At 41.5% G+C, this 26,768-nt stretch overlaps 1 protein-coding gene across 1 annotated transcript in view; it reads left to right on the top strand.

Annotated features, from left to right (window-relative positions):
- The window catches only part of MGAT4C (MGAT4 family member C), a 753,010-nt gene that overhangs the window by 354,022 nt on the left and 372,220 nt on the right, over window positions 1–26,768 (top strand). Inside the window, exon 5 of the mRNA XM_059726138.1 lies at window positions 19,725–19,807. The gene's annotated coding sequence lies outside the window, so the exon portion shown is untranslated. The remainder of the gene's footprint in view (window positions 1–19,724; window positions 19,808–26,768) is intronic.

The following is a 26,768-nucleotide window of genomic DNA, read 5'->3' as shown; positions in this document are numbered from 1 at the left end:
TGTTGATGAACTAAGGGTCAGAAATTTTCACAATATTCCTTTTTCATAATAATCTTACTTTAAATTATTCTGTATGAGTCATTTTCTTTTTGTTTGCATTTAAAATAGTTAGATTCATTATTAATATTCAAACAATTTCCTGTTTTTATGACAATGCTGAAGAATAATGAATGAAATCTCTCCTTTACATTTGCAGAAGCCTTTCTGGTTCAGAGACTAGGAACCTAGAGAATTTCTTCTGAACTTAATTGAGTTACTTAGGTTTAAAAATGAGATAGGCAAGTCCAGAATCAGATCCCAGATACTTAAGCAAAACACCAATAAAAGCAAATTTGAATTTATCAGTTAATGTGATATTACTCAAATAGATAGATGTATATCTGTGATACCTTTGACAGATCACAATAGTGGTAGGTTGCCCAAGCCTTAATTCTGTCATGACAGGTGTGCAACTGTGCACAGTACTTCATGCAGAAATAAAATCTTTTCATTTTGAAGCTGTTACATTTGCTGCTTGATGTCAGTTTTACCTTCTAAAATACAAACTGAGGATGATAACAGATATTCTTTTACACCTCATTTTGCACATAATTTCTGTATGATGTGGTTGGCAAATTATTTCTCTGTCAATACAGTTCAGGTATTATTTACTATTTCTGTATTCAGTGCATACTGGACTTCAGCCACCTATTTTTTAAAATGATTGGTAGACCAATATCTGGTACGTAAACATTTGTGCACTTTTTTGTATTACTTTTGGAATGGATTTGTTTATACTTTCAGGATTTCATCTGTTTGCAGCCAGGAGGGGTTGCCAGTGTTGGAATGAATGTTTGGAGGTGATATCTTATTAGAAGGAGATCTAGACTTTATTGCCTGTCTAGGGACTGATCTGCTACTGAAAAGAAAAGTCATACTAATTATAGCAGTTTTCTGGCAGCCTGCTCACTGCTTTAAGTTTCTCTAGCCACTTATATAAGCTGTTGTCTGATAGAAAAAAAGTGTCCTACCAAATTTTTGGTGAACAGCACTGGCTGATACATGTTGAGGAAAGCAAATCCTTATTGTGAAGAATATGCAAATAGTCATTGTGCAACAAAACCTATTAGGTACAGAGTATCATTTAGCTATTATACCTGTGGAGAAATAATTGCCTTGCTACTGAATAGCTATGCAAATAGTGTCAATAGAGAGCTTTCCTGAAGCTTATTTGAAATGATTAATATAACTGTTAATATTTATTAACTGTTATTAAACCATAGTGTCATAGATTCTTCTATATTTTCCTAAGTTAGCATAAGATAGAACTGTAATGTCATGATATACTAACTATTGGGAAATGGACATTAGCATGGTGATCCCTGTGTTACTTTCTTGAATCAGTGAATATCAGGACTAATGTATTAAGTCATTGCATACCTTATTCATAGGGTCTATGAAAAACTGCTAGGCTAGGTAACTACTTAACTAACTGGCATTTACTTCTGTCTTAGTTACCTTAATAAAGTAGCTGACTTGTCCTTCTATCTTGCACAATAGTCAAAGTTCCAGTATTTTTATGAGGCTATTCTAATCTTTGTTGGTTAGTGACATCAACAGAAAATAAAAGTAAATAATTTGTCCTATCAAAAAAGCAGAAATTGCAAAATAAAATAAAATACTATTAAACATATTTAAAATTTTTGTTAATGAAAATTTTCTGGCCCTGACTGCTTATGAGGATCAGGAAAAGGTGCAGAAAAAATACTGGTGGCCAATGGATAGATGCAATGTATAGGCACTTATAATTTGAATCTTCAAACTTTGATAATGGTAGCGGCTGCAGCAGTTTCATTGTTATAGTCATGGATTTTAAGGCCAAAAAGAACTATTATGATCATCTGTTCTGACTTCCAGCATATATAATCCATGAAATTTGATTCCTGTATCAAACCAAGAAAGAGGAGGCCAAATAGGAACTCTGAATAACTTTGTAAGAGCTAGTCATCTAAAATGTTTTCATGATAATGCAGGAAGTATGGGGAAATAAGTAGGGAAAATGGAAGTCCTAGAATATTCCAAAAAATTAAATAAAATTGGAATAACTGACACTTAGTGAGACAGTATTCTATTCATGTAGACTGTCATAGATTGGTATATCCTGTATAAAAAGGAGGTGGTATTGCCTTAGATAGATATACTTATTTTGAGTTACAGAAAGAAGCAGACCAATTGAAAATATCGGGGTTAAGGTAAAAGAGGAAAATAGCAAAGATGATGTCATAGACCAGGTATGGGCAAAATGCGGCCCACGGGCCAGATGTGGCCTGCCAGCCCATTCTATCTGGCCTGCAGGGCCCCTAAAAAATTTAGAAAATGAATATTTATCTGCCCCTGGCTGCCTGTCATGATGCCCTCGATGGCTTGCCAAAACTCAGTAAGCGGGCCTCCACCCAAAATAATTGCCTGCCCCTGTCCTAGACCATCAAAGTTGGTAAGAGAGAGGTATGCAAGGCTTTCTTCATTTTTTTTAAACAACTAACAAATTTAGCCAAATTGCAAGACCTTATGGAGGACTTTTGTTTCTGTGTTGTTGGCTGGAAACGTAGCACAAATGCACAGACACTGCAGTAAGTTTTTGGATTTTCTTGGGGATAGTAGAGATGGTGGAGAAAACATCTAGGCAAGAAGATCATCTTGATTTACTGCTTACTAATACAGAGAAATTGGTTGAGAATCTGCAGTTGAAGGTAACTTCAATGACATTGTTCATGCTCCTAAAGAAAGGAAGGAAGGAGAGAAGCAGAATAAATACATTGCACTTCAAGAAAGAAAACTTTAACAGACTCAAGGGATTTGTAGGCAGGATCCTATCAGGAGCAAATCTAATGGAGGAGTCCAGGAGAGCTGGATTTACCATAAAGCGACAACATAAGGGCATAAAAACATGCAATAAAGCAGGATAAGTAGGGCAGCAAGATATTGGCTTTGCTAAGCAATGATCTATTTAAGATTCTAAAATTAAAAAAGAGAAATCACAAAAATTGGAGTGATGAATATAAGAACACAATGTCTTCTGCGGGAAAAATAAGGTGGGTACAGTTTTTATGGGATAGAAGAGATAACAAAATATGTTAGAAAAAGGAGGAAAATTAAGGAAAGGCTAGCTTTCTTACTGGGGAGAAAAATCAAATAATAGACGATGAAGAGAAAGTTTAGGTGTTTAATGCCTTTTTTACTTCAGACTTAACAGAATAAGCCAGCTATCAGATGACAAGATAGTTAGCAGTAAGGGGAAGATAATCATCCTAGAGTATAGAAAGAATAGGCTAGAGATTATGTAAACAAAATAGCAAGGTCAAATGAGATTCATTCTAGACTACTTAAGGAATTGACTGAGGTAATTTTGGAGTCATTGGCTAATACCTCTGAGAATGCAGAAAGATTAGATGAGACTTCAGACAATTGAGAAAGAGCAAATATAGTGCCCATCTTTATAAAAAGGGAACAAGGGGGATCTAAGGAAATATAGACCGGTCATCTTAACTTTGATACCCAATAATACACTGAAACATCATCTAAGTACCTTAAGTACAATAAGGTTAGAATACAATAAGGTAACAGCTGGGGTGTGCAAAACAGGCCTTATTCAATTCGAATTTGGATTCGACCTCAATTGGGGACAGTGGTTCAATTTGTTGATTTGGATCACTGTCCCCAATTTGATTCAGCCAAATCTGAAGATTCAATGCTGATTTGGAGAATCAGAGATTTGGCCATAGACACATCTTTAAATGTTTTTTCTACATACCTCAAGGTACCAGGCATGGCTTATGAATACTGTGATGCTGGGGCAGCACACTGTGGAAGCACAGGGCGGGGGAGGGGAGGGCTCCCCACATGCTTGGCAGTGAACCTGGAGGTAGACTGGAAGTACTTCTGGTTTACTTCCAGGTCTGTCAGCAAGCACCTGGGGTGGGGGCCCTGCACTCCCCTGGCTTGGTGATTGGCTTTGGGGGGCCCCCAGAAGGCACCAGTCACTGAGCTGGGGGGAGCCCCCAGCATGCTCCCTGGCAGACCCGGAAGTGGATCAGAAGTGCTTCTGGTCCACTTCCAGGTTTGCTGCTAAGCATGCTGGGGAGCTCCCCATACTCCTGTGGGATGTTCCATTTGCCCCAGCATCGCAGCATTCACAAGCCCCCAGTACCTTGAAGTATGTAGAAAAAACATTTAAAGCTGTGTCTATCTCCAAATTGCCGAATTTTTCTGACTCTCTCCAAATTGATTTGGAGGGTTCCAATTCCTTTTAAGAGATTAAAGGGTCTCCTTATTTGATTCAGATTCAATGATTTGGCCACCAAACTGGGCCAAATCTCTGCCAAATTGAATCGGGGACCAAAGCTTCACACAGCCCTAGTAACAGCCAACATCTATTTGTTAACAGTTAGTCAAGCTTAACAAACCTGATTTCCTTCCATGACAAGGTGATATACATGGACTTTAGTGAAGCTTCTAGCACTTTCTTCCATGGCCTTTTCATAAGTAAATTTTGAAAATAGTTTACCTTGGGGTGTGGTGGTGTCAAACATATGGCCCATGGGCTGAATCAGACCAGTGGAACTGCTCTGTTTGGGCCTCTGGGCTACCAGCATACCACCAAAAGTTAGGGGGCATGGCTAAGAGAGCATTTTCTGCTGCAAAATAGGGCCTCTGGGCCCCAGTAGATGTGATGATTGGTGGCAGGAGGACGAGCAATGGCTGACAGCCCTGATTACCCTCTGGTCATTGCACTGGTCCCCACTGCCAGAGTATGGGGACACTGCAATGATATAAGGCACATGGCAATAGCAACTCCAGCTCTGGAATAGGGCACACAGAGGCAGCTGGAGTGATTTCTGCATGCTCTGGTTCAGAGCCAGAGTTGGTGCCACTGTGTGTTCCAGGTTGGAGCCAGAGCTGCTGCTGCCACCACTTCCTCATGCCCTGGGCTGGTTTTAGCCATCAAGGAGACCTACAGTCTGGATCCACCCTGGGCCATAAGGAGATTTTAACACCCCTGGTCTGCATGAAAGAGAGGTGCATAACTGAGTACAGTGATCCAACTACACAGTGGTCATCAATGATTTGATGTCTACTGGGCAGGAGTTATCAAGCAGGGTTCCACAGGTTCCATCCTGGGTCTGATACTCTTTGGTATCCTCATAAAGGCCTTGAAGGATGGCATTGAAAGTATACTTCATTAAATTATGACTGGCACTATGCTTGGTGGGCTAGCCTGTACTCTGAAAGAGAGTATTTTAGGATTCAAAATGACCTTGATAAATTGCCTGAGATGGTCTGAAATTAATTGGATAAAATTCAATAAGAACAAGTGCAAAATACTGCACTTAGGATAGAATAATCAAATGTGTTAATAAGACTGGCTAAGATGCATTACTACAAAGAAAGTACTTTTGTAAGAAAAAAAAAGCCAGCATCCTTCATTTCAAGCAGCAAGGAATGCATTTATGCTCATACATGGATGGTTAGCTCAGGCAGACTCTTTGTCAAAGAACTTTGTGGAAAAGTCTTTCAGTCTGATTTGCACAGTTTCACTCACTTTACTGTGTTTAAAATAGGATACATCTGCATGCCGAGACAGAAAATCTCTATTGCAGAGGCTATCCTGGACTCTGTTCCAGCTATGTGGAGTCTAGCTTCTGATTCTTTTCAACCTCAGCAATCTACTTTTATTGACATATAATTTTTAACAATATCTTTGGAAAGAAAAAGACTATTTTTTTTTAAATGAAAATTGAGATTCTTCTTCCTGAGGGTGAAGTTCTGTTCTGTTCTGTTCTGTTCTGTTCTGTTCTGTTCTGTTCTGTTAACAAGAGACTTATATGACTGCTACAATCCCCTCCAGCTCATCAGTGCTACACTGCATATTGGTTTATATATTACTATGAATACTTCAGCTATGAATGGTGAAATTAATTTTTACAGTTCACAATCAATGAAAAATAAGTGACATAGAATATACTAATTCACTTCCATGAACACCAGATTAAATCCTTATGGTTGATACTGGATATTTAATCAGTTAATAAAGATTTGGCAATCAGTATAAAATATTGCTGATTTTTGACAAAGGACTAGAATCTATAGCTAAGTAGAAGTGTTCAAGAAGCCTGAGGTTCTCTAACTTCCAAGTTTTAGTCTAAGCACCCAAGGTTATGTTGGGAGGAAGCAGAACATGTTAGCCCTTGGGTGGTGAGGAGGAGTTCAGAGCCTGCCTGCATCGGCCAAGCCCAGAATGTTCTGCAAATGCACTAGGCTGCCAAAGACTCCCAAGCAGAGCTGAAAGGCCAAATCACCCCTGATTGGCTGGTGGAGTGGCCAGTCCACCTGCACTTGATGCAGCAGTAGCTCATTATGGCATGTGCCCTCATGGCCATGAGCCACCAGCTGACCATTCTGCACATGGTATCCCAGCGCACCCTGCAACCGCCAAGTTGTGTGTGTTGGACTCCTGGGTTCTGTGTGTGTGTGTTTGTATATGTATCCCAGATGCCTGTATTCCATGTGTGTGTCCACATGTGTCCTGGGTGCCTGTAGCCTCCCCCACCAATGTTGGCAGCCCTGGCCATACACAGAGGTAGGCTGTCTAGATTTGCAAAGACTTGGCTGAGCAGCTCCTCATCTGCATGGATCAGAAGTCCTCCCCAGATTAGTATGGCCAGAGGGCTTCAGGTGCCCATGACCTGGCACCAGGCCATGGGTCTCCAACCCCAGGCTCCTTTGGCTTTGCATTAGGGGCACTGCTGCTCACAGCCCACAACCCAGGCTGGCCAGGCACCATCCCCCTTCCCTTCTCCCTCTCCAACCTCCCTCAGAGATACATGTTGGGACAACAGGAAGATAAGGCCTGAAGAAGAGACTTGCTTTATTTTAATCAAAAGCTGAAGCTGCCAAATTTTAGTGTGTTTATTTAACAAAAACTGCTGAATGTTGCCCACTCTGGAACTTGGAACCTTTTTCTTAGTTAACACTGAGAGAGCTGCACCAAGCAGCTATGGTTTTTAAGGAGAGAGGCGGAGTTGAAAGCTGTGGAGGCTCAATTTAACAAACCTTGGGCAGAAGGGGGAATGCCACATATGAAACTGACATCCCTCAATTTACAGATTCACAGATGTTTAGTGCTGGAAGAGACCTTGTGAAATCATCATGTCCAGCCCCCCTGCTCTGAGCAGAAAAGACTGATGGGGTCAAATAACCCCAGCAAGGTGTGCATCCAGTCTCCTTTTGAAGATCTCCAGGGTAGGTACCTGTACCACCCCCGATGGGAGTCTATTCCAGAGTTTGGTCATATAAACTGTGAAGAAGTTTTTCCTTATATCCAGTCTGAAATGTTCTTCTAGGAGTTTATGACCATTGCTCCTGGCTTTCCCCTGGGGCACTTTGGTGAACAGTTGTTTGCCTAGCCCCTAATGCTCTCCCTGATATATTTGTAAGCTGCCACCAAATCCTCCCAAAGTTCTCTTTTCTAGGCTGAACAGTCCCATATCTGTCAGCCTTTCTTTGTATGGCTTCCTCCTCAGGCCTGTAATCATATGAGTGGTTCTTCTCTGGTCTCTCTCAAGCTTCTCCACATCCTTCTCGAAGTGTGGCATCCAGAAGTGGATGCAGTACACCAGCTGCAGCCTCACCAATGCCAAGTAGAGTGGGAGAACAACTTCTTTAATTTTGCTTGAGATGCATCAGTTGATGCATGCCAGCGTATTGTTTGTTCTGCCAACTGTAGCATCACACTGGTGGCTCATATTCATTTTATGGTTAATTATGACCCCCAAGTCCCTTTTGGACATGCTGCTAGCTAGCATTGTACCACTAAGCCTGTAAGTTTGTTGTGGATTTTTCCTCCCCAGGTGGACCACTTTATACTTCTCATTGTTGAACAGTATCTGGTTCTGGTCCACCCATCTAACCCATCTGTTTAGGTCCACCTGGATTGTCAACATTTAATTAAATGTTGCAGCTACCAAACTTTTCATGTGCATAATAAATAAAAACAAGCAAGTTGCTCACTCCAGAACCTGGACCCAAGCCCAGGGGGCTTCTTATCCTTGCAGAGGATACACCAACCCCACACTGTAGGACCCAGGCTTGGAGTGGCCTGGGTCACCTGGGACCACCAGGTGAGCTGATGGTCCTCACCCTATCCCCCATTCTGAACACTTCTGAACCTTTCCAGGACTGGCCTTGAAACTTTATATGGCCTGGTGTCTATTTTGGTAGCTGCTGGGGATAGCAAGCTGGCCCCAGCAGTTAGACTAAGTCACTGCCAGCCCTTGCATTGGGTCTCAGGCAGCCTGATCCCCCTCCAATCCCACACTGCTTCTCCCTAGAGTGGACCCCAACAGACACTATCCTGGCTTCTTGTACCCTAGGTCAGCAGCTCCCATGTACCATATCTAATGTTCTGGGTTCCCCTGTCCCCTAGCATCTCCTGATTAATGTGCAGTGTGGAGCATTCCCCCTTGGCCACCATCCAGGGCCATTCCTTGTGGGAACCCTGTTCCTGTCAACCCAGGCAAGGGTCCCTGGAGTTCAGCTCTCCATGCTGGAAGAGGGCTCGGCAGAAGCCTGTTCCACCACTCCTGCCCAGGAGAGCTACAGTCTCTCCACAGGAGGTGGTGCTGATGCCACTTAGAGGTGTTATAGCTGGATCCCAAGCAGTCTTTGACACTGTGCATGAACTCCTTATCCTGGCACCACAACTGTCTCTGCTCTGTAGTCACATGGATGTCCTACCTCAGACAACAGGTGGTCATATGTAGACCTCATTCTTGAACCATCGCAGTGCACTCCTGGCCCTGGGCAGATCCATTCAGGTGCTGTGGAAGTGCAGGTGCAACCAGTCTCCAACCTGTCCATTCTAACCCCCTACAATGAGCATCCCATTTGGTCCCCATTTCACTAGCACTGTCTAAACACATCTCCAGTACTCTGTAGGTGTCTTGGTGACCACCCTGGATTCAGCATCTCAGGCTCCACAACTGGGCCTCCCATGTACAAATGTATACTCTGAAGACAAGGGAGACATGGGGGGACCTATGGTGAGTCCTCCAGTCTGGACCCTTTCCCCTGATCAGGGCTGGAAGCCGTGTAGCTGCTCACAATCCAACACTGACCACACCATGGAATTCCTGTGTTCCACCTCTCAGCTGGTAAAGCCAGATGCCTGGGCTCCATCTCCCTGCTGTAGGAGCTGGGAGGGCTGGGAACCCAAGTGTCTGGGCCTGGGGGAATGAGCCCTCTTTAGGTCTCCAGGAGGAGGGGGAGGGAGGGAGTGTGGGGGAGTGCCTTTCCTGCAGCAGTGCTCATACATAGGCGCTCTGCCAAACTGTGACTGGAGACATGCCAGTTGCAACTGTTGATTACACCTTAGTTGTGGGGCTGAAAAAAAGCTTTCAGTGTCTTTTGGGGTGTGTTCTGGTGCTGGTTTGTGTTAGGTGGATCAATGTCAACATGATGGCCTTTCTCAGGAAAGCAATGTGACCTCGAGGGATGGACCCACCCACCTACACATACACACAGGTGAGTTCCTAAGTTGGGTGTTGTGATGTGTATGTATGTATGTATGTATGTATGTGCTTGGTGTACTTGGGATACCTGGGGAAAGGTTAAGGTAAGAAAGTAGAAGTGTAGGGAGTGAAAGTTGTCAATTAACCAGATTTATGGTCTCATTCAGTGTAACACAGACTGATAAACCCAAGAACAGTATGGGGTAATGATCCTGGTGCCTCAGCTTCATTCCATGCCCCAGTTGCACAGGGGTTGGGGTGAGGCAGGGTGGTGGTTAAAACCATGGGGTCAATGGGGAGTATCAATAAATCAATATCATCACTCTTCCACCTGGGCAATCATTGAGCCAAGAGCACACTGAATATCAGAGTAGGCAACTACATGCTTCCCCATGAGCATACCCCAGCCTAACAAAGAGTCATATTAGACTGTTCCCTTGTTGCCCTGTGGGGTCAGGGCAACTCTCAGGATCTCAATATTGCACTGTTAGACAGGAGGGTGTGGCACAATTGCACATATACAAACACACAAATCAATTAGGTGCATACACATGCACACTACCAGCTCTGGCACATACACATCCAAACCAGTCAAGGCACATGTATACCTATCACCAATTCAAGCACATACACTATACACCCCAAAAGTTAGACACAGATCACTAATTCGTATATCATGTACACAATGCCATACACACACACCCTCTCTCTCTGTCTCACTCTTACACTAGAAACTCAGATGCACACATGTTCAAAATAACTAGTTTAGGTTCATACACACTTATCACCAGTTTAAGCCCATACACGCTACACGCACCAAATTTAGACGGTATCAGTTACCAGTTACCAACACCTGTACATCCAATACACATACATGGATTGCTAATTCATATACCACACACACACACAATGGTATCTACATATATATATATAGAGAGAGAGAGAGAGAGATCTATATATGTGTGTGTGTGTGTGTGTGTGTGCGTGTGCATGTGTTCATTAATTTCCACACATACCACCCACCTACACATACACACAGGTGAGTTCCTAAGTTGGGTGTTGTGATGTGTATGTATGTATGTATGTGCTTGGTGTACTTGGGATACCTGGGGAAAGGTTAAGGTAAGAAAGTAGAAGTATAGGCAGTGAAAGTTACAAGGACTGGGATTAGAACCAGTAGACTACAGGAGCCTGGTCTGAAGAACTAAGACTTGGGGGTAACTTTAGGTTAATTGATCTTAATTGATTAAAAGACAAGCCCAAAATCTGCAGAACAGGGAAGCAATGCCAGCACAGAGGGCTGAGGCTGGTACTGGAACCAGAGCTATGGGGGAGCTGAAAAGGTAGGTGAGGACAGGGAAAATAGAACTAAGGGAAAGTGTGGGTGTTACAGAGGGGCTCTGGATATGGGGAGCCAGAGGATGGCTCTGGGGCAGCTAAAGAAGTTGCAGGGTGTGGCAGTAGGTGCTGGGAGCTGGAGAAAGGCTCCAGGTGCTGGAGAAAACTGCAGGATAGCCATGAGGAGCTGGGAAGCTGCAAGGGGGGATGATTACAGAATGTACGGGGGAAGCCTGAAAACGGACAGATGGACAGCAGAAAATCACAGGAAAAGCAGCAGGAGAGACTGAAAGGCAGCAGGGACAGTGGGAAAGCAGAGAAAGGCAGCAGAAAGCCACAGGGAAAAGGCAGTAGGAATTGAGAGGAGATTGGGAAACTAGTGGAGAGGGATGGGGCTGGAGCTGAAAGAGAGAGAGAGAGAGAATGGGGCTGGAATTTAAGATAAGGAAGAGACTAGGATTCAGCAAAACATGACCCAACTCAGGGTTGCAAATGACACTGGTTTTATTGAACAGGGGAGATGGTGACACAATGTCTTATTGGTTCCCTTGCACCCACATGTGCGCGCGCGCACACACACACACACACACACACACACACACACACACACAATGGCAGCAGGGGGTTGAGAGCCTCAGTGCAGGGGCTGAAGTCCACTGATGTCCAGGAGGAGAGACAGAGAGAGTCCAAATTGTAGAAGGAGGTGTGCAGGTAATATCTACCTATCCAGCCTGGAAAGGGGTCCTTGTCCAGCAAGTATTATCCAGAGTGGGGTCACTGGCAGGTCCTCCGGGTCGATAGGTGGTGTGGCATGGTGCTGGTCCAGATGGAGAGGGTGTCCCACTGGGTCTGTCTTCACTGCCCCTTTTTATAGGGGCAGACCTTGTGTGACCCTAGTGACAGGTGGCATGCCCAAGCAAGGGTCAGCCCCTGGCATACTGAGCATATGTGCTCCATGCAGGGATGTGCAGTTTCAGGTGTCTGTAATGGTGAGAGTTGCTGGTTCTGCAGGGTCTTTTGTTTTTCAAATGCTGGTCTTGTCTCTGTTTGTGGGTGAGCTTCGTGGTTCCTGGATGAATCGATGTGAGGTGATGGCCCAGTCATTACAGGCCATTTAGTAGAGGCCTGCTACCATTGTATTTCAATCATTCCCAATCATTCTCATTCATTGGGGAACCAATTTACATGGGAGGGGTACAATGAATCATATTGTTGGAACATGGGATGCCCAGGCAGAGGACACAAGATGGAGGCTTGACATATCAAATAGAAACTTGACATGACTTTGGTTCACTTACAAACACAGGCCTAAGCCATACACTATCCATATGAAACAATAAAAATCAAGACAAAAATGATGATAATACAATATACAAGAGTAAAAATCAATACAAACCTAATAATAATACAATATAAAACAGTGGATATCCAAAAACAAAAACTTGCACCAAAATAAAAATATATAAAGCTTATCCTAAGTCTGAGCTCACTTATACTTATCTATAGGGAATAGAGAGGGAGAGAAAGTCAGAAATGGTTGGGGAAGGGGAGAGAATGCATTTTAAAATAAATTTTAAAAAAAAAGAAGAAAAACTGGGGGTTTTGCTACACCCTCACCTATAAACATCACATTCAGAAGACCAGCAGTAAAGTCTTTGCATTGGTAGCTGCTTCAAGATGTCTAGTCAGCATGACATGATGTGCCAACTTCAAAGTGCTCAGAATCACTGCACTTGAAATGGTATAAGCCCCAGCAGATTATTGTGCTCCTACATGGTCCAGAAGTGGCTGCACTAAGGAGCTTGACACTGTACTTAACAGTGCGTGGAGACTCATAACAGGTTGTACAACTTACACACAGATGTATTCCCTGTGCTGTAGGGCATTAGACCAAGTGACATAAGAAGACAGACTCTAAACCTACCACCAGGTTTCTGGGCCCATGGAGAGCCCAGCAGGCTGGGGACTAGCCTATACAGGATGGGCAACAAGCTTTAATTCAAAGCACCCCGCCACCATTTTTAAGCATAGGGATGCTGAGCGAAAGATGCTGGAGTCTGCTGGAGCATGGTAATTACCACGCTCCAGCAGACGTGATTAATTGAGCCTGCTCCAATGCTCTATAATTACAGCATGTCGGAGCAGCCTCACTGTTTGTGTATAGGCATTCTATATGTTCTGTTATTTTGTAACTAGAAAAAATCACGTATTGAAGCAGAATTCTTCTATGTAGTGACCAAATGGTCTGTGGGGTACTATTTTTGGGGATGCAGTAAATTAAAATAGGTGAGCTATATTTCCTTGCTAAATCCCTAACAATGCCTGACTAAATGTTTCCATGTTTCCTGTTTAAAACACCATGCAGCAATGAAACATTTCCTATGAATACAGCAGTATGACATCCAAAAGCCAAGTGACTCACAAAATGAAAAAAAAAAAGGCCTAACAGGTAGCACTTTCAACATTATGCTTTTATGCTGATAGCATTTATAGCATTATGCTTCATGCTGATAGCCTAACTACTAGTAATATAATAAATGGAAAATGATTAATGCTAACTTCAAATTTACTTCTTATAGAATTGGTGCTTATATCCAAATGAATACTTGGATAATAAGTCATGACTGAAGTTACAATGAATAAAAAATTAAGCAACAATAATTCATCAGGTTATCAGAAATGTGGCTGTAAAACATGGAAAAAGATTGGGGGAAAAATATATTTTTGCAAAGCTACCTAAAGGGTTCTTCATAATCTTAGCATCCGCAATAAACTTTTCCCAACTAGAGGAACCTATCATATGATTTGTGGGACAAATTAAAGATGACAGAAGCCTACAATACATAGGTGAGGTACAGAAGTTACACTTATCACACAGTAAGTGCACATAAAGTTCTCTACAGTCATAACTGAACAGACAGTCAGGGCACATAGAGTGCTGTAAAAATGGCAGATCCCACTGTAAGATAACACAGGATGGATGTGGTATCAGACTTCAGCACTGTAGGTTAGTGCAGCAATGAACCTCTGTACCAGATCCTATCACAATTCATGTTAGGTCATATTTTGCTGGCAACTCATGGGGCTTTGTGGCATCCTGCTCATCCCCCTCCCAAGGTGGTGCTCTAGCTTTGGCCAGAGTTGTGCGGTCTGCTTGAGCACTGGGCTGGCTCTACCCATGGGCTCTCAGTGACATGAGGCAGCAAAGCCCCTGTTTCCAACCCCATCCCCTTCCCTGTTCCTTCTAGCCAGCTATGAGCCACTGTCTGGTATTATCACTCAGTGTGCAGATTCCATTTACCCCACCTGAGTATTTGTAAAGATTGCAGCTTTTGATTAAGCACTGTTCAGTTTGTTCATCTTGTACAGTGTTGTTTTGAAGCGTCCATATCCTGATCTCAGGCTGTTCAGCTTGACCCAGGCTTCTCTCTGGCGGTCATCCCCATAGGGGACTTGTTTGGTATTGGTATAAAACAATGTAGGAATAATTTCTCACCGAATTACTCTGAATGATGATTTAATTCCATCCATTTTGGTTTTTCTCAAAAGTGATAGAAAACAAATCTGAAAGTTGCCTTTTCAAATGCAAACTCTTGCCTTGTCATGTTATCTCAGCATATCCAAAGATTATTTATGTGTCTTGATTATATTATAACTATATTGATTCTATTACTTGCATAAAGCTTGATCCTTCAAACATTTTAACGTACCTATAACTTTACTTCTGTGCACAGCCACATAAAAATCAAATATTAAATCATAAGGGCAAGTTCATATCAACTGAGAATCTGATCCAAAGTGAATTTCCAAATTCAGGACTATAAGAGGTATTCTTTAGTAATAATTTGCATAATGTGTTCTTTTAAATGGCCATAGATGTGATCTTTATGTAAGTATTCACTGGCATAGAATATTCCTAGACTTGCATATTTTTTTCTTCCTCTCATATACCAGCCTTGTCCTGATATAATGGAGCAGTCGACTTCTGAGTGACAGAGGTGACTCCTAAAAGCAATGAGAGGGTGGAGGAAGCAAAACTCTGTGGGATGCTGTAAGGCGAACTCATTTCTTACTGTGCTCTGCTGGAAAATGAAAGTGTAACATGAAATGTTTCATAGTGAAGTACTTAAGAATTGTGCTTGATTTTTCCAGGGTCATTTTTTAGATGCAACAGCTGGATACATTTGATTTAAACAGCTTCATACATCTCTAGTCTTTGGGGCCCTTTTAAATACAATTTACTTTACAGAAGTTACACATAACAAACCAATTTAGATCTGTGACAGAAGTTCAGTACACATAAACTGCTTTCTAAAACCTGGATGGATGTAGTTTCAGACTTAACAGATTTAGGTTAAATCAGTTAACTGAACTTTTGTCTCAGATCCCTTCCAGATTCAAATTAACTCACAGTCCCCCACCATCCCAGGATGCTTTGCACCCCCACAAACTCCCAAGATTGGCCCAAGCTCCAGCCAAGCATGGAGGTGTGTCCACAGCAGGCATGTGGCTGCATTTCCAGAATCAAAATGACTGTCTGTTCACTTGCTTATCAGTTCAATCTATATGACTTAGACTAACCTACAAAGACTGAATCAATTCAGCCTTAGGTTTTTTGACTGTCTATATGTAGCTTTCAAGTGTTAGGACATTCCATATCCAACAAGTTGACTTTTTAGCCCATAATTACAATAACATATTTCTCTTTGTGCTATACCATAGCAGACCTTTATTGTGGTATACAGGTTATAACTGTGGTAACACCTTTTCAAAGTGTCTTCTGTATTTAAAAACAAAAATATGCTGAGTAATAGATCTGATGATGTGCAGTGCTAATTTGTTAGCATATAAGGAAAATTACCTTAGTCTTTTCTTAAATTATTAACTAAGGATGTATACAAGCATTCAAGTGAAGCAATGAAAATTTAGCAGTTTCATTTTAGCAGATGGAAAGCCTACAGAAAGAGTACTATACAAGCATTACAGGTCCCATCTGGGTTCTCTGCAGACAGTGCATGCTGCCAACATCATCCAGCCATGGGATCTCAGTGCACACATCCAAGTATTCTTTGCAGGCTCCCCTGTGTGCCTAGAGACAGATGATAGCAGCTGAGGGCACAAATCAGGACTGACTGGCTGGCTGCTCTATGGGGCCAGGCATCCCTGCCCACAACACTCCGCTTCTCCCTTCCAGCTGTCATGCTTTCAGGCAGAAGACACAGACCATGCCTGCTGTTTTCTCAAGACTGTTGATTTCCCCTCCAAGAGATCACACTGGATCCTTATCCTTCTGGCACCAGGTGATGGACCTAGTTCTAGTGCAGGGTGGGAGAGTCTGGTTGGCATTGGGTGCTGGTGGGTTGAGGTTAGGTACTGGCATTGGCTGCTGCCATAGGGATGGAGGCGTAGGTGGAATTCACTCATGGTGGGAGCTATGTCTATCCTGTTTGGCTATGGGGGTTGATGGCATCTGGCAAATATAGGTCCTGCACGATCGGACCTGGATCCTTCAAACCCTCTGCCTTGCTGTACCAAAACAGCATAGACAGGCCCCTACCAGGAATGAAGCCCCCTCTCTCCCTCTACAGCATGGACAAGCTTTTCAGGTAGGGTCCGGATCTGGATCCAGTGGGGCAGAGTTGGGGACACCAGAAACAGTGGGGGCAGGCTGGGCCAGGTGCAGGGGAGTCCTGGTGGGTCAGAGGTCCAGTCAAAATCTGGTGCTAGCAGGTCAGTTTTGGACTGTATAGAAGTGCTGGCTTTCCCAGCTCTGAAGCTGATAGAAGGAGGGATTTGCATTGTGCTCAGCCAGCATAGTGGAGTCCAGCCAAGTCAAAGACTGTCTCTCTCTGGAGGGAAGGGAGGGGGACAGAGCAATGTATACTGGGATACTGGAGGGCAGCTTCATTAAACAACTAAGTATAGAAGCATTCATTTCTCCAGTAGAAACTCTTCTGGAAGTTCTTATACCTCAACCTCTTTGGCAGTGATAGGCTTTTCTACCAGATCCACCATTTTTGGTCAAATAGAAACTGTTTGAATGCTTGTACACATACATCTGCGCTGCTGGAAGTGCAGATTCACCAGTAGAAATGTAACACTTCAACTTACTATTACATAATTCCACATATTACAACATAATACAACTTATCTCAAAAATTATTTTTTAATTTATATTTTCATATTTCTTCTGGAAGGATTAACTACTCCAAATTAATGTTACCTCTTCTACATTTATTTCAATAAGAATCAACTACTGCTATATTGTTTTTAAAATGAGTTTTAAACTGAATGTAGAATTCTTTTTTGGGTGAAGGAAGTAGAGGGGTTGGCAATTTATTTGCTTTGCACTTCTAATAAAGGATTTATGAGAGAGCCTTCTTTAAATCAACTTTCCATTTTGTGTTCAGAATTACAATCTTTCATTCACTTTTGTAAGTCATTCTACTGTTGTTCCTTCACCGTGTCTCCTGCTCCTTCCTCTACATTCAGTCCATCAATCTTTCTGACTTCTGATGCTTTCAACCATTTCTTTTCCCAATGTGCCTCTTTTTTTCAGCTCCATGGTTCTTGCCCTCAGCTCCCTTTTTTTCCCTGGCAGGACTCTAAAAACAAACCTTAGGTTGCTTTGTTTGCATATTATGATCCCTATTCATATTCCTATCCCTATATCACCGAATGCTCTGAAAAAGATTTTGCCAATTTCTTTTCTTTTCCCATCCAGTGATGACTCAAGACTAATATTTATTATAATCTCTATAAGAAAGTAGCTTTGTTAGTGATGAGGTATGTAGTATTGGTTCACTGTATGTCAGCTTTGGTGACCTTCAGGCTTGACATATGAAGCAGTTGTTCCGTAAGTGCTTTCTTTTTAATAAGACCCACACCTAATGGCTGGTGAGGTGTAGACCTTCTAACTGGTAGAGAGAGGCCAATTTGAGGTCTGTCTGTAGTTTTATAGTCTAGGAATGCTTGTGTGGTTTTGACCATTCAGTTGGTCTTTTTGTTAGTTTTTATACATAAGGCCCAAGAATACCTCACTAATACTTTATAATTAATTTAATTAGTATTTTCTTTACAGAATGTGTCTCATAAATGTTTGTGCTTGCAAGGGAATGGAGTGAATGACTGTCTAATGTAGTTACCTGTTTTCTCATTAAACATATACCTGCATACTCATGTACATGCATGTGTACATATACATACCTCCCACACAAAAGACTACCTCCCATCCCCAGTCCTTCCCCACAAACGCACATCATGATCAAAGACATAAACATGCAAATTATGAAATCTACTTTGTAGGAAACATTCCTGCTTTTTGAATAGTCTGAGTTGCTAGTTATTTGTAGTTACTCTTGAAAATAAGGTGAACTATATGAAAAATGTTGGGAGCAGAGTGATAAATAAGGTAACAGAAATATGAAAGAAACCTCCCCCTTCCCCAAATCTTTGGATATAGCTGAGACTAGGAGTATCTCATGTGTGGGATAGTTTAGAACTAGATCTGTCTGAAACAGAGCATGAGGCTTTGTGCAGATATTCAGTTTCTTCTGGGGGAGTTGCTGCTATTCCAGGAGAAACCACGAGTATAGATGTTCAGCTTTTTTCTACCAGAGTAAAAATGCTACCCCAGGAGACAAATAGCTGGGGAATAACCAATATTAAATCTCTTCTCTGAGAGAGAAAATGTCTGTACATACTTTTAGAAAACCATGGTAAATGGTCACCATATCTCTTATATTACTAAAAGGTATATTCTGAAGTGTCTTTACAGCAGACTAGTATTACCTTAATTACTGCTGCCAGTGAGAATTATCCATACCCTAGTTAAATTGGCATAATATCAAACTGTTTTTACTCTACATTCAGGAAAAGTAGTCAAATAGGAATGGATGTGTATGTGGACATTTGCATTAGAGACTGTGAATATATGTAATACAGTATAAATTTCTATTCACCAATCATGAAACAAAACATTATCCCATCTAGGTCTGTTTTTTTTTTCCTCCAAGTAATTAACTAATGGCTATTTTAAATGTAAAATTATTTCAGTTCATTACAATCACTTTTGTATAGCACTTAACAGAGAAAAGAATGACAGATTGATAGCTACAAGAAAAAAAACAAAATATGCTTGCTAGGCACTGTCTTAAAACTCAGTGATAACAGCAAAGAACAGATTTATATTGTTTCCCATTATTTTAATTCACCACTTTAAATACATTAATTTGTGTGGCTGTATTATCTATATGGAACTAAAAGTGTACTAAACACTTTTCAAGCAAAAAGGTAACACACATTCCTGCCCCAACGAATTGTACTCTGAACAAACAACACATCACAGGACTGCAGATAAAAGAAAAGGGACTGAATGCAAAAACTAACTGCTTTCAAACTGCTTGAATACAATTTTTAAGATATAGAGAAGTAACATTTAACCTGTTGCTCTAAAGTAAGACATTTATGTTTATACATACATCTATGTTGGGGAAAAAATAGTGGTGCACATGTGTATTTATACATACATACACACAGCCCCACACACCACTGTGGAGACATACAAACATAAATGCACACAACCTTTATGGCTTTGCGTACCATCTTCTAATGGGATTTTTTTGTTGATTTTTAATGTACATTCATTCTGTTTATATAATATGCTGTTAAAAGACACAAAGAGATACAAAATCAAAATCTGAAATGTCCATGGCTCCATCCAAAGGTGTACTCCTGATATTTCATTCTTTTAGTCCTTTTGGAGTGAATATATACGTGTCTAACAATTAAGGGTCTGAAAACCCAAAAAGCTAAGACTTGTCTTTGTCTGCTTTGGTTTAGCAGAGAGTTGAACTGTGATCTTCCTAATCAGACAACCAACCCTCACTTTAATGTAGCAGGATTGTCATTGGAAGGAGTGAAAGGTAAGTGAGCTTTGCCTTTTTTGAAAAATGTTTATTGTGCAGTAATCTAAAGTCTGATTGCTAGAGTCTGAACTGCCTATGCAAAGACCATGTCTTTCATTTTAAGATCTATGACACCATGAACTTCAATTAGAATACAAGTAGTAAATGGATGTGTTGTCTGTTGTATGTTATTCAACATTAATCAAACATATCAATGTTATTCAACTAAGAGCAATGTTTTGATTTCTGTTATACAGAATGACTATTTGAAATATTTCACACTTAGTTTGTAGCTTAATGGTGCTGGAAAAGATGTAATACATATGTGGACTATGTGTTTTCAGTGTTTTCTGATATTGAAAAAAAACCCAACAAAATTCCAGTTTTTATGCTCTTTTTCTGTAAAAGCATTTGATGATTATATTAAGTTCTAGATCAACGTTCTGTATACTTCTTAAAATACAAAATATTATCTTGAAACCAACAGCAGCTCCTGATATACAATTTCTGTAACACTGATTTTCACTTTGTTGCCTCGTGCATGGTATATTTCCTAATATCTGGCAGCCCTCCTCCCACCAGCCTCATTTTAAAGCCCTGCTGTTATGTTCTTGAACTTTGCCATAGCTATAACCCAGGGGCATCTGAACTGTCAGATATAAAAGAGGGAAGAAAGAAACAGCCTGTGAAAGTTGTAGAAGGCAAAAAGCTTAGTAACGTGGTGATGAATTTCTTACCAGCAGATAGTTTTCACTTTGCCTTCATTGCTGTCACATTTTCTTAAATAATAGGGAGACTTTTCCACTAATGGACAATGGAGGCTGTTTGCCTGATGAGAACTTGCAAAGGCAGCCTGCCATGTGCCTTTATCTTTTAAACTGAGGTGAAACAAGCTTGCCTGGCTAGAGATAAGCAGCTTAGAAGCAGTCCTATTCAGATGTACCTGTCACTAATTTATCTGGGGTTTTTGTATTCATATATACTGTTCTGCGTGCAGTGGAGCATTAAATTGCTTTCCACTGGGAGCAGGTCACATTCAGGGGTCGACAGAACCATTCTACTGGATGGAGCATACTTGATTCATACAGGCTGTTTCTGTCAAGCTCTTGGCAGCTGAATTCTCAGTCTAATTAGAGATTTTACACTAGTTTTTTTACTGTAAGAGCTCAAAAGGTTTTAATGTAATGTAGATGACCATTAAAAACATTTTCTGATGCATTGCATTTGTATATGTTTTTAAAAGCAAAAGGAGTGGCTGAGGAATATTAGAATGCCAGGATAAAGACAATTATTCATGTTCAGTTTCCTTTAGTAAGACCGTTTTGTGACAATTATTATATACTTAAATATAGATTTCACTTCCTGTTGAACCATAGTAAGATTCTTTCTTACATTTCTTCAGGTATCATAAGTGTATTTTCATGCATACGTTTAGCTAAGTCAAGAGGAACAGGACCCATGTACTTTCTAGAATATCAAAATATGGATCATACTAAAATCTCCACAAAAACTTTTCTCTCTCTATTTTATAATGATGTGTTTATTTTTTTTTAAATCCCTGTATGTACTATCTGTTTTGCACAAAAAATAATTTAAATTTCTATCAGCATGTGGGGTGGGTAAAGGGCACATTTATTCAAAGTACTTATATTTTTAGTGCAATACTTTTTAAGTATTGGGTATTGCTAAAAAAGTGAGAAATGTGAAACTGTTTCTTCTCAGCTTGTAAACAATGCACAATTAACACAACAGAAGACAAAAGTGGTTAATATATTAAAACTATAAGAGCAATGATTCTGGCATGCTTGTATCTTGATGCATGCTTTAATTTAGGCGCAAGTATTATATACTGGGATACAATGCAAGACAAATTTGGTCATTTCTTATGGTAGCACAAGGAGAGTGTAATATTAAGTAAAAGGAAGATTTTACTCTGAAACAGGATTCTTTTTTTTTTTTTTTCTTGGCAGGAGTTTTTTAAAACTTCCATAGAGAATTTTTTTTTTTTTTCTTAAAGAATTAATTTTAGACAGGGCATCCCAGACAGGGAGTACACTGTTAGATCAATGGAGTTGGATTCTCAGTATTTAAATGATCCTGTAAGTTAAACAGTGACCTTAAACCTTGTAAGTAATCTTATAAATAGTGGTTCCAAACACAACATGTACATTTCACAACATTAATTGGAGACATAACACTTCCTAATATATATATATATATATATATATATATATATATATATATATATTCCTCCATAGAACACTTTCTCAGTTAGAACATCATGCTAGTGAACGCTGAGAGGTTTAACCACTAAGCAGAAAATAGCTTTAGAGAAAGTCTAAGAGGTTCTTCTGTTAAAGAAAGTAAATGTCTCGTGAAATGTAGTCAAGTTTTGCACATTCTGTGTAAATGAATTTCTTTCATGCACGTTGGAGTCACCTTATTCACAAGAAGTTAATTTTCAGGACTTGAAACTCAACCCTTAAAATGAATTACCTGTGTCACATGCATCGTTTTTTGTGTGTTGTTTGGATAAGCTTACCTTAGAACCTAATTTCTAGTGCATGTTCGAGGGAAAGAAATTAAAAGAAATAATGTTAGGGGCAAGGATTTTTGTGGGTGATATTTTTTATTGGAAAAACTGTATGGTTGGGATAAGCTTAGACAAGCTTTTGAATGTGAAGCATTCTTCTTCAGGTCTGAGGGAAAAAGCAGCTTCACATTCAAAAACTGGTCTAAGTCTATTCCAATGATGCTGCTCGTCCAGTAAAAGATATCATCCACACCAATCCTTGCTTCTCACATATGCAACATTACTATGACACTATTAAAAAAATAAGTAATTCCTTAAATTAAAAAGTATACATAGGGTGTGTCTACACATGTATTAAGATGCTTCTCCTAATGCACTTTAAATTTAGTACCTCCAATGTGAGGTACTAAACAAATGCGCATTAGGCTGCCTTAATGTGCAGTAATGATTGTGCATGGTTTAGGAAATGCTCAATGCTCAGTAGCCTATTTTACTGTTCATTAGCATAATAACAGATTTTTTTTACATGGTGCTTTAATGCACAGTAAAATCTTTGATATCCCCTGATGTTGAGGGTGATTGTTTTCCATGATTGTCTTAACTATGTGCCTGAAGGTGGCTGATGAGGCCTATCTGGGATCAACAGACTCTACTTCAGCTTGGACATGTGATTCCATGTGGGGTGGGTGGTGCTGGATTTTTTATTTCATTTGTGATGTGCTGTTTCTGCCACTTCTGCTTTTCCATCTCCAATTGTTGTCATAAGATTTCAAAATACTGAGATCTCTGCAGCAGACTCTTCCTCCATTCAGGGCTGTCCTGGGCAAAGGTCTCCTATGAATTGACATCAATGTTGCATTTTTTTTAAATTAGCCTTGAGGGCATCTCTGAAGCACTTTCTCTGTCCTCCTCCTCCTCCTCTTGAGTGTACACTTTGGCTGAACTGGGAGAATAAACCTTGTTTTAGGAGTCTGGTATCGGTCACCTATATGACATGGCCGGCTTAACAAATTTGATGCCAGATGACCATTAACTCAGTGGTCCTGATGTTTGCTTGCAGAAGGATGCTAACATTGGTGCATTTCTGTTCCCATTAGATTCAGAGGATCTTCCACAGGCAGCATTGACGGTACTTTTCCAACAAATTTAGATGTCTCCTGTATGTTGTCCAGGTCTCAGTTCTATACAGCAAGGTGGGGACCACAACTGCTTAATAAAACATGAGCTTGGCTTTGAGTCTGATGCCATGATCTTCAAACACCTGTTTCTTCAGGCATCTGAAGGCTGCACTTGCACATTTGAGACAATGTTGGATTTCTTCATTGATGTCAGCCTTCTGCAAGAGATGGCTTCTGAGGTATACTCAACATTTTTCAGAGTCTCACCATGGATCTGGATTACCAGACCTGGGGACTGTTCATTAGGAACTTGTTGGTGGAAGACCTTGGTCTTCCAAATATTAAGCGCCAGTCCTATTTTCTTGTATGCCTTGGTAAGGAGGTTGACAATTACCTGAAGGTTTGGAGAAGCACAGGCGCAGGGGTGACTTGGTGGCAGCCTGTAAGTACATAAGGGGTGTGCATCAGGATCTGGAGGAATGCCTGTTACCAGAGCACCCCAAGGGATGACAAAGTCCAGTGGTCACAAACTCCTGCGAGACTGTTTTAGGCTGGACATAAGGAAAAACTTCTTTACTGTCCTAGCCCCCGAGGCCTGAAATAGACTCCCTGCAGAGGTGGTGCAAACACCTACTCTGGACACTTTTAAGAAACATTTGGATGCTTATCTTTCTGGGGTCCTTTGACCCTAGCTGACTTCCTGCCCTTTGGGCAGGGGGCTGGACCCGATGATCTTATGAGGTCCCTTCCAGACCTAATGTCTATGAATCTGTGAATCAGTCTTCTGAATATTAAGCATCGGTCCCATTTTCTTGTATGTCTCAGTAAAGACATTGACAATTATCTGAAGGTTTGCTTCCGAGTAAGCGCACACTACACCATCATCAGCATACTAAAGCTCAATGGTTATAATCAGGGTGCTCTTGGTTTTGATTTGGAGTCAGCTGAGGTTAAACAGCTTGCCATCCATTCAGTAGTTTAGCTCCACTCTGGCTGGAAGCTTGTTGGTGGTCAGATGTAGCATTGCAGCAGAGTGTTGGACTGATGACATAGCCTTACTTAACTCCCATTTTAACCTCAAAGAGATCTATGATAGATCCATTACTGAAAACCACCACTCACATACCATCATGGAGTAGGCAGAGAATGGTGACAAATTTCAGTGGGCATCCATACTTCAGAAGGATCCTCCACAATGCTTCTTGGCTGACAGAGTTGAAAGCTTTTGTGAGGTGAGGTCAAAAAAGACCATGTAGAGAGGCTTAAGTTGTTCCCAGCATTTCTCCAGCAGCCAGCAAGCTGTGAAGATCATGTCAGTTGTGTCTCATAGTAGTTTCATAGTAGTTAGGAGTCAGAAGGGACCTGAATAGATCATCTAGTCTAACCCCCATCCACTGGTTGGAGCACATGCTGGGATCACATGACCCCAGACAAGTGTTCATCCAACCTGTTTTTTAATTTACCCAAGGTAGGAGCGAGGACCACTTCCCTAGGAAGTTGGTTCCAGATCCTAGCTACCCTGACAGTGAAATATTGCTTCCTAATCTCTAACCTGAACCTATTCTCTAGCAGCTTCTGGCCATTGTTCCCCATCACCCCAGGTGCTGCTGGGGAGAATAGAGCTCTTCCTATTTGCTGCTGATCTCCCCTAACGAGTTTGTAGGCAGCCACCAAATGCCCCCTCAGCCTCTGCTTGCTGAGGCTGAACTGGTTCAGGTCCCTCAGCCTCTCTTCATAGGGCCTGCCCTTTTGCCCTCCAACCAAGTGGGTGGCCCTCCTCTGAACCCTCTCAAGGCAGGCCACATCCTTCTTAAAGTGCAGTGCCCAGAACTGGATGCAGTACTCCAATTGAGGCCAGACCAATGTCGCATAGAGGGAGAGTATCACCTCTCTGGACTGGCTTGAGATGCATCTTTGAATGCCCGACAAGGTGTGGTTGGCTTTGCTGGCTGCGGTCTGGCATTGACAGCTCATGTTCATCTTGGAGCCAATAATGACTCCAAGATCTCTTCCCGCCTCTGTGCTCACAAGGGGGGAGCTCCCCAGATTGTATATATGCTATGGATTCCTTCTCCCCAGGTGTAGCACCCTGCATTTATCTACATTGAACCCCATCCTATTACCATCCACCCACCTCTCTAGTCTAAGTCTAATTGCAGCCTCTGTCTCCCTTCGAGCATGCCTACCTCTCCCCACATCTTGGTGTCATCAGCAAACTTGGACAACGTGTTTTCCACCCCCTCGTCCAAATCACTGATGAAGAAGTTGAACAGTTTAGGTCCCAGGACTGAGCCCTGGGGGACCCTGCTGTTCAAATCCCACCAGGTTGAGTATGACCCATCCACCACCACTCTTTGGGTGCACCCTATCAGACAATTTTTGACCCATCCAACTGTGTAGGCATCAGTGCCACAATCGCTCAGTTTATTAATGAGAACGGGGTGAGAGACAGTGTCAAAGGCCTTCTTAAAGTCCAGAAAGACTACATCCATGGCGACACCATCATCCAGGGATTATTTACCGGGTCAAAAAAGGCCATCAGGTTGGTCTGGCAGGACCTGCCTTTGATGAATCCATGTTGATTTCCTCTGGGCATGATCTCCCCTGCTGGCCCCTCACAGATGTGCTCCTTAATGATTTTTTCAAGGATTTTCCCCAAGACTCTTGATGCCCTAAACTCACACTGAGATTCTAGGAGGAGCTCTTCAGCAAGTGGAAGATGGTTCAGAAGGATTCTCACAATGATCTTTCTATGGTGGACAGCAAGACTATCTCTCTGTAGTTTCCAAAGTCAGAGTTGTCTCCTTTCTTGAGATTGTCCATATAAGTCCTTTAGTCACTACAGTTAATATAATGTAAATCTCTTGTTCAGATTTATAAAATAAAATTTAGCCACTATTGATCATTTCTAGACCTGGATTAACTTCATCATAGCTACAATATGGCTTTTAGCCAGACCTCAAAACAGTCTGCAGGACTATGAAACAGAAGAGAAACATTACCAGGAATGGCTTACAGACAGTTAAATGCAGAACAAAGGATAGAATGAATAGTGGAACATTAAAATGATTAAAAAGAATAGAGAGTCATTAACACATATGGAGTGGAGAGAAATTAGCAGGCTATCAGTTGACTCTTAGCACTGCTTAAATAGAAATACTGCCAAACTTCCCAGGCTGTTGGTTTTAAAGTTTGGGTGGAGAACGGACAAAAGGGGGTGCAACTGCACTAGTGTACCCCCCCCCCCAATCCACCTCTGCTACATGGGCACCAGGCTGCTGCTTGCTCCTTGCTGTGGTCCATGGTGTAAGGAGTCTTCTGAGTGAGA

Source organism: Alligator mississippiensis, chromosome 4, assembly GCF_030867095.1.
Source record: "Alligator mississippiensis isolate rAllMis1 chromosome 4, rAllMis1, whole genome shotgun sequence".
Classification (NCBI taxonomy): Eukaryota; Metazoa; Chordata; order Crocodylia; family Alligatoridae; genus Alligator; species Alligator mississippiensis.
The sequence above is the reverse complement of the archived record's forward strand: the minus strand, read 5'-3'. Positions and strand labels throughout refer to the sequence as shown.